The following is an 8453-nucleotide window of genomic DNA, read 5'->3' as shown; positions in this document are numbered from 1 at the left end:
TTGCCACTAGGATGAAACAATAACCTCCTGTTCCGGTTGGGGTTATCTTCCCGATTATATCAATTCCCCAGGCAGAAAATGGCCAAGGAGATGTCATTGTATAGAGCAATGAAGGAGGGACATGTTGTACATTCCCGAAGATTTGGCAGTTGTGGCAATGTCTTACATATTTGATGCAATCGGATTCCATTGTGGTCCAATAATACCCCAAACGTGTGATCTTCTTGGCCATCATGGGCCCACTCATGTGAGGACCACATTCTCGATCATGGACTTCTTCCATCACTTTTCGTGCCTATGAATGATCAAGGCAACGTAGGATTACACCAAGAGGTGTTCTTTTGTATAACTCTCCTTGCATGAGAACGTATTGGGAAGCTAGTAGGCGTATAGCACATTGTCCCCTTTTGTCCATATCTGGTGGATAGGTACCGTTGAGCTTGAAATTTAGGATTGCTTGGAACCATGGTTCCTGTGTGATTTCCTCTTCATTGGTGATTTGGTGAATGTAAGCTGGCTCTGACCGTCGCTCGATACATAAAGGCATTTCCACCATGTCATCTGGCATATTAATCAAAGATGAAAGTTTTGCAAGAGCATCCGCAAATTGATTTTCTTCCCGAGGTAGGTGTAGATAGGTCACGTGATCAAAGAATTGGGCGACTTGGTCTATTCTGGCTTGATAGGGTGCTAGGCTTTCGCTTCGGATTTTCCAAGATCCCGTAACTTGATTGATGATCAGGGATGAATCCCCATGTACTCGGAGGTTTTTAATGCCTAAGCTCACTGCCGCTTGTAGTCCAATGAGACAAGCTTCGTATTCTGCAGCATTGTTTGTCACCTCGAAGTCGAGTTTGACAGAGATTGGTGTATGCTCGCCTTCAGGAGAAATGAGCAACACTCCTATTCCAAATCCTCTTAAGTTTGATGCTCCATCAAAGTAAAGGTCCCAGGAGTCTACATCGGTTTGGAGTATATCTTCGTCTGGAAATGACCAAGTATCTATTGTTTGTGCATCATTGATGGGATTTTCTGCGAAGAATTCGGCAACGGCGCGCCCTTTTATAACTTTTAGACGCACGTATTTAAGATCGAACTCTGAGAGCATCAAAGTCCATCTTGCTAGGCGTCCGTTGAGGACGGGTTTTTCGAAGAGGTATTTGACTGGATCCATTTTGGAGTATATTTTGACGGAGTAGCTAAGCATGTAATGGCGTAGCTTCTTCGTTGCCCACACAAGAGCGAGGCATGTCTTTTCGAGCTGTGAGTATTTGCACTCGTACTCCAAGAACTTCTTACTAAGGTAGTAGATAGCCCTTTCTTCCTTTCCTACGGTTTGAGCTAGCATGGCGCCCATGGCTGTTTCGGTTACTGTGAGATACAAACCAAGAGGTTCATCTCGTAGAGGTGGCATGAGCACTGGTGGTTTAGCCAATATCTCCTTGATTCATTCAAATGCCTTTTGACAATCATCATCCCACATGGTGTGATCCGTTTTCTTGAGCTTCTTGAAGATAGGTTCACAAATCATGGCGAGTTTCGATATGAATCGACTTATATATTGCACTTTTTCCAGGAATCCTCTGACTTCTTTTTCTGTTTGAGGTTGCGGCATTTCGATCAGAGCCTTGATTTTGGAAGGGTCTATTTCTATACCTCGTTGGCTAACGACGTATCCCAGGAGTTTGCCAGATGTTACTCCGAATGCGCACTTCTGAGGATTGAGTCTCATGTTGTATTTTCGTAGCCTTGAGAAGAATTTGCGAAGGTTCGCAATGTGCCCTTCTCTATCCTTGGACTTCACAATCATGTCGTCTACGTATACCTCAACTTCTTTATACATCATGTCATGTAGGAGTGTGGTTGCGGTGCGTTGATATGTAGCTCCGGCGTTGATTAACTCAAATGGCATGACCGTATAGCAATAGGTTCCCCATTGAGTGACAAAGGCGGTCTTATGCATGTCTTCTATGGCCATCTTGATTTGGTTATAACCCGCATACCCATCCATGAAGGATAGTAATACGTGGTCCGCGGTATTGTCCACCAATATGTCGATATGTGGTAGAGGGAAGTCATCTTTAGGACTTGCCTTGTTTAAGTCCCTAAAATCAACACAAACACGGATTCTCCCATCCTTTTTGGGTACAGGTACTATGTTAGCTACCCAGTCAGAGTACTCGGAAACTTTGATGAACCCGGCTTTGAATTGCTTATCGACTTCTTCCTTAATCTTGAGAGCCCATTCTGTTCTCATTCGATGAAGCTTCTTTTTCACAGGCTTGAAACCTGGCTTAATTGGGATTTTATGTTCGGCGATATCCTTGTCGATCCCTGGCATGTCTTTGTAGGACCAAGCGAAGACGTCTTTGAACTCGTGTAGGAGGTCTATGAAATCGGTCCTTTCGGTAGAGCTCAAGGTAGTCCCTATCCTAAGTTCTTGGGGTTCTAGTTCGGTTCCTACATTGATGGGTTCGGTGTTATCTATTACTGGTCCCCCTTCCCCTTCCTGTAGTATTTCTTTGGCTACGTAGGGAGGTATCTCAATTAGTCCGGTCCGGGTCATCCTCGGTATCATCGTAAACAGAATTGCACTCAAGATAACACAAAGAGTAAGCAGAACCTGATTTATTCATATTAAAGTTTGAGAAAAGTTGAAACAAAGAAGCCATCTGATCTGTGGTCAGTGGCGGTAAAGGGACAGTTGTTGGGACATTTTCCGAACTACTGTTACTATTCGAGGCTAAGCTAGAAGAAACAAAGGGAATGAGGATGACGACAGGAGGAGACTGCTTAGTGACTTCTCTAGACTCCGACTCTGACTCCGACTCTGACTCTGACTCGAATTCATCGTCTTCTGGTTCTCCTTTGAACATCTCTCCTTCTCCAGTGGTGAGCTTAAAGAGTCTTCCTTGATTGTTGGTCCACTTGATTGACTTTCTCCATCCTTTCTGCTGATTCGCGTTTGTTTCTGTGATTAACGCGGTAGGGTTGAAGTGGTCGTCTTGAAGCATCATGGTAATGATCTCATCCTGCGCAGCTCTAACAAATCGATCTTCTCCAAATAGTAGACTAACAGCTTGTTCGTCTAAGCAAGGTGCTTGACGAGCTTTGACGGTAGGAACCGTTTCTAGAGGAATGAAGTAGCGATCGTGAAAGATCTCGATTCCGGCTAGCTTCCTTTCGAGATAGTGCCAAGGTTCGGGAAATCCGTGAAAGAGTTCTAGACTTCCTTCCTTAACAAAGTATCCATTTAGGGTAGGGAGATAGGGTCGCATTTGGACTCCTACGTACTTACGGTTTTGAACTTGAGCAAGCATCTCGAGAACTTCCTCTTTCGTGGGTTTGTACCCTAGTCCAAGTGGTATCCTTTTTGAGTTGCCTTCCTTGTAGGGTGTGAAGGTGTTTCTTCGGATAGGGTTCAAAGGCATTCTAGGGAAGTATCCCTGGGATTTGAGTATGTAGTTGACCACCAAGTTGGAGTAGGGATCGTAGTATAAGGGTGCCAATTCGCTTTCTATGACACTTATGCTTTGAAAGCCCCCAAGTTCATATACTGGATCTGCAAGGACTTGATTATTCGACTTCTTTTCGATTATTGCCTTGATGGGTGACGAAGTGATTGTCACCACTTTGCCATTTAGTGGGATCTTGATCTTTTGATGAAGGGTGGATGTTACCGCTTTGGAAGCGTGAATCCAAGGTCTTCCTAGAAGTATGTTGAAGGAAGCTTCAATGTCCACTATTTGGAAGTTAACCTTTCGTTCAATTGGCCCTGTGGCTATGGTTAGGTTAACGAGTCCTACTACCTTTCGTCGTGTACCATCATATGCGCGAACACCTTGATTGGTAGGGGTCCAATCCGACTCTTTCGTGCCTAATTTGTATGCCGTTTTCAAGGGTATGACGTTGACTGCGGAGCCATCATCTACCAAGGTCATTGGCACATTCTTCTTTAAGCAAATGACGGTGATGTAGAGAGCCAAGTTATGACTGGCGCCAAAGGGTGGCAAATCTTCGTCTGAGAAAGTAATAGGATTACTTAGCTTCGGTGATTCTTGGAAGACCAAGTTGACTACATCGTCGGGTGTGGAATTATGTGCTACATTTAGTTTGGCCAAAGCTTGTAGTAAAGCTTGGCGATGTGGGAATGAGCTTGCTACTAGTTGACAGACTGAAAGATCAGCTTTTTTACTGTCTTCTGTAATTGCTTGAGCAAATGATCAGTGGAGTCATCTTCGTTATCATTTGGCGTGACAACGTTGGTTGGACCATTTTGAGTAGTACTTTGATATGGACGCCCCGAACGAGTTAGGTGGTCCACATCTTGGTCTTCACCATTTTGGACTATTTCCTTGACTAGGGAGTGTTCAATGAGATACTCGTCTTCATCATCATCGGCCCAAACTCCATTGATTGTAGCTAGTTCCCTCATTCTCATGATATTGTCTTCTAATTGTGTGATTTGGTCGACTAGTTTATCAACCACGACGACTATTTCTTGCATAGTGGCATTTTGAGAGAAAGTTACTGGCGCGTGTTCTTTAGGTGTCGCATTGGGGTTATGTAAAGTTGTCACCACATTTTCCAATTCCTGAACTTGCCTATCCACACTTCTTGCCCATGTGATGAAGTCGGCGATGGTAGGGGAAATGGTAGAGTAGAACCCTTCATTCTCGATCGCGTGGATTTCATCTTCAACTGGAGAAATGAGGTGTGAACAATCTAAGGTAGATTCTTCACTTGTGATCACTAGAATTCCAAGAGGGTTCTGAGTGTTGTTGGGTTTACCTCCCGGCGGTATTGGAAGTCGACCATCCTCGATCATGTCTTGAAGCACATTTTTCGATTTGTAGCATTTTTCCGTGTCATGCCCCTTGCCCCTATGGTATTCACAGTATGAGTTCTCATCCCAGAATTTGGATTTCTTTTCGGGTTCGGGAGTAGGTCCTATGGGTTGGAGTTTGCCTTGCTTCATTAACCTCTTTAGAGCGTTGGAGTAAGTGTCCCCAAGATTTGTGAATTTCCTTGGTGGGGTACTCTTCTTGGATGGCTCGAGAAGGTTAACTTCATCGGTCTTGCTAGTAGAGCCGTATGAACGACTTGTTGAGCCTTGATATCCTCGACCTACCGTTTTGGACAAGAGTCTTTTACGGATGTCATCTTCAATTCTTGTTCCTAGTACGGTTAAGTCCTTGCAAGTTTTGATGTTTTGGTACCTCAAATGGTTGGCATAGATGGGTTTTAGATTGTCCACGAACTTCTCCATAAGGGTAGCCTCATCCGGGCGTTCAACTAGTTGGGTACTAGTCTTCCTCCACCTACTTAGGAAGTCGGTGAATCCTTCTTTGTCATTTTGGGTAAGAACCTCTAAAGTGCGCATGTTAACTTGGATCTCAGCATTATCCGCATATTGCTTAGAAAACTCGATTGCGGCATCTTCCCAAGTGGCGATGTTCTTGTGTTCTAAAGAGTAGAACCATTGCTTTGGGATGGTGTCAAGAGATGAAGGAAAGATCCTTAAGAACATCTCGGGTTTGATGCCTTTGATAAACATGTAATCCTTAAAGGCACGGATGTGGTTCAAAGGATTTTCGTGCCCCTTGAATTTAGGGATATCCGTCATGTTGAAGTTGGTTGGCAATTTGGAATTTACGGCCTCATACTTGCGATTATTCTCCCTATAAATGTCATCCCCTTTAAGATACATCAATTTCTCCTCTAAGTATTGGAGTCTTTTCTCAGCTGCAGTCATTCCCATGGGAGGGTTTTCATCCCTGAAGTCGTTCACGAAGTCATCCACTACTTCACTTTCTTGAGGAGGCAACCTCCCCTCTATGGCGTAGATCCGGCCCTCGATGGTGTCAAGGCGATCATACACTTGGTCTTGGGTAACTTGGATTTGAGCTAGCGCGGCTAGGATTCGATCATTACCATCTTGAAGTTGATTGAAGTTTACGTCACTTGTTTCAGGCATCTTGAAAACTGGATAAGAGATCGACGACGAATCAAAACACGATCGACCATCCTAACACACTTACTAAGAGAAGAAATGTTTTGACTTGTGAAGTGGGTGTGTGCCACTTGTGTTGAGTGAGTTTTGAAGAAATGACAAAGTTTGAAAATGTATGTCCTAGTCAACTATAGTGTAGTTGTAGGAGTGGACTCGAAGTGAGGTTTTGAAATGGGCTTGGGCCCGAAATTTGACTCGAAAAACGGACAAAGTTTTGACTTGGTTTTGCGCTATTTAATGGCCTTTTTCGAAATTTTCATTAAAAAAAAAGGATTTTGATTTTACAAAAATCGTCATGGTTTCGTTTAGAAATGGTGATCACGTAAGGTACAAACATTTATACAAGCATTATAACGGGATGACGTCAATCGCTATCCATCCTTAGGCCCAAATAAGAATTAGGACCGTTTAGACGAGACGATTGGTCGAATGGGTTGGGTTGGGCCTAGGAAGGCCGATTAAAACGATCTAGGAAGACCGAGTTATGAAAACCGACAATTGTCTTGTACAAACTATTCCCTAACCTTGTTCAAGTTTCACCCTTTTGGCTACACGTAAGTGTATTATCCCCAGCGGAGTCGCCAAACTGTGGACATGGGGCCACGGGGGCGCTTGGGAAACAAGCGTTTGCATTTGTGGAGTCGCCACCAATTTTTATGGGAAATTGGAACCGTTCGAATACCTCGTGTCATGTTAAGACACAAAGTAGAGACATGAACACGAAGAACTCGTTACCCTTAGTATTCTATGTCTAGAATGACTCTCGTGGATGCCAATGAACACGGATGTTCACAGAGATCTTGAGTAAGGGGTGAGGGTACGTATTAGGAAGCTCTTTTGATCGAACACCTAATCCCGCTCGCCTCGATAGCGGCCTCTACTAATGATTAGCGAAGTTATTCATACTCGATATATTGTCGATTATATGCATGCAATGCAACATCCATTAGAATTAATCCTAGCATGTGAAGATTAATGCTAAGTCGGTGAACAAGTAATTTAGCAAACAATTTAGTCAAAGTAGGAATTTATGTTCAATTACATGTGAAAACATACAAATGATACAAAGTACAATGATAAATACAATAGGAAAATAACAATAATAAAAATTACAATAATTACATTGGGTTTAGCGATTTATGTCGAAAATACCTTCAAAACGGATAATTTGAGAAAAAGAATAAAGGAATGAATTAACGAACAGGAATTTGGGTGATAATACGGATAATAGTTAATTATACGTAAAATAATTAAACTAGGCCAAGGCAGAACGGAAGTTCAGAGACATAAATCAACCCGGAACAGGCGCAGCAGGACTGCGCCCTTTGGAAGAGGCGCAGCAGTTGCTGCGTCTGTTCCAAGGGTGAGTTCTGGCTGTGAAGCCGGAACTGCAAATCGTTAATATTAATTGATGATTTTAAGGATCGATTAATATATTTAACTCGGATGGAAGTGATTTAATTCATTAATTACATATGAATGAGTCATAAAAGCAACGAAACATGGATGAGACGGATGGAAACGAATTATTTAGATGGATGAAAGATTGATTAGTGACATGAGTGAACTAAATAAGCTAAACATAACGAATTAGTGACGAATATGCGATGAATATGACAATAAACAGATGGAAATATATCAAAGATCGAATTCCAGAAACTCAATATGAACGAATCGAATTTCTACAACCCGGATTGATTTTAATGACGAAAACCCGCAAATATGAGATTATAAGGGATTTAAGTCGGATTTAATGACGAATTATATACTAATGAATGATAAATAATATACATGTGAGATGATCATGTGATTGTACCAAAGAATTAAAGAAAACAAACGAAAACGAATAAAGAAGACGAATTACAGAGGACGAAGAAAGAAGAAAGGAAGCAGAATCGAGGCAAACTCACGAAGAGAGCGCAAAGAGCACTGCGCGCTCCTTCAAGAGGCGCAATGTTGTCGCGTCCTTTCTCGACGGTTTGTCTTCTGATAATCCGTAAAAAGGGTTTTAAAGCATGGTTTTAGAAATCGGTTTTAATAAGTATTTTCGACATAAACCTTACATTAATGATACAAAAAGTAAAGAATAATAAATGAAGAAGGATTTACACCCTCAGACTTACATGTTTGACGAAACGAGATAAACTAAGTTATCGATTAGTGATGCTCGACTCGAATGTAATGAAAGTGCCCTCGTAAGAGGAAAACGATTAGATTAATTAAGTTGATTAGTTGTGGAGTTGGTCAAATTGGTCGGTCATGCAAACGAGGCGGGTACTCAGAAGGATCCGAGCTTACGTGGTCGAATGTTCAAGCACGTTGAAGAGTCTATTGATCCAAAATACTCAAGAGGGGGGGGGGTGAATTGAGGATTTAAAACTTTTTAAAGCTTTTTCGATTGTGCGTATGTAATTGATTATTTAAAATTTATTGATTAAAC

Source organism: Silene latifolia, chromosome 9, assembly GCF_048544455.1.
Source record: "Silene latifolia isolate original U9 population chromosome 9, ASM4854445v1, whole genome shotgun sequence".
Taxonomy (NCBI): Eukaryota; Viridiplantae; Streptophyta; class Magnoliopsida; order Caryophyllales; family Caryophyllaceae; genus Silene; species Silene latifolia.
The sequence above is the reverse complement of the archived record's forward strand: the minus strand, read 5'-3'. Positions refer to the sequence as shown.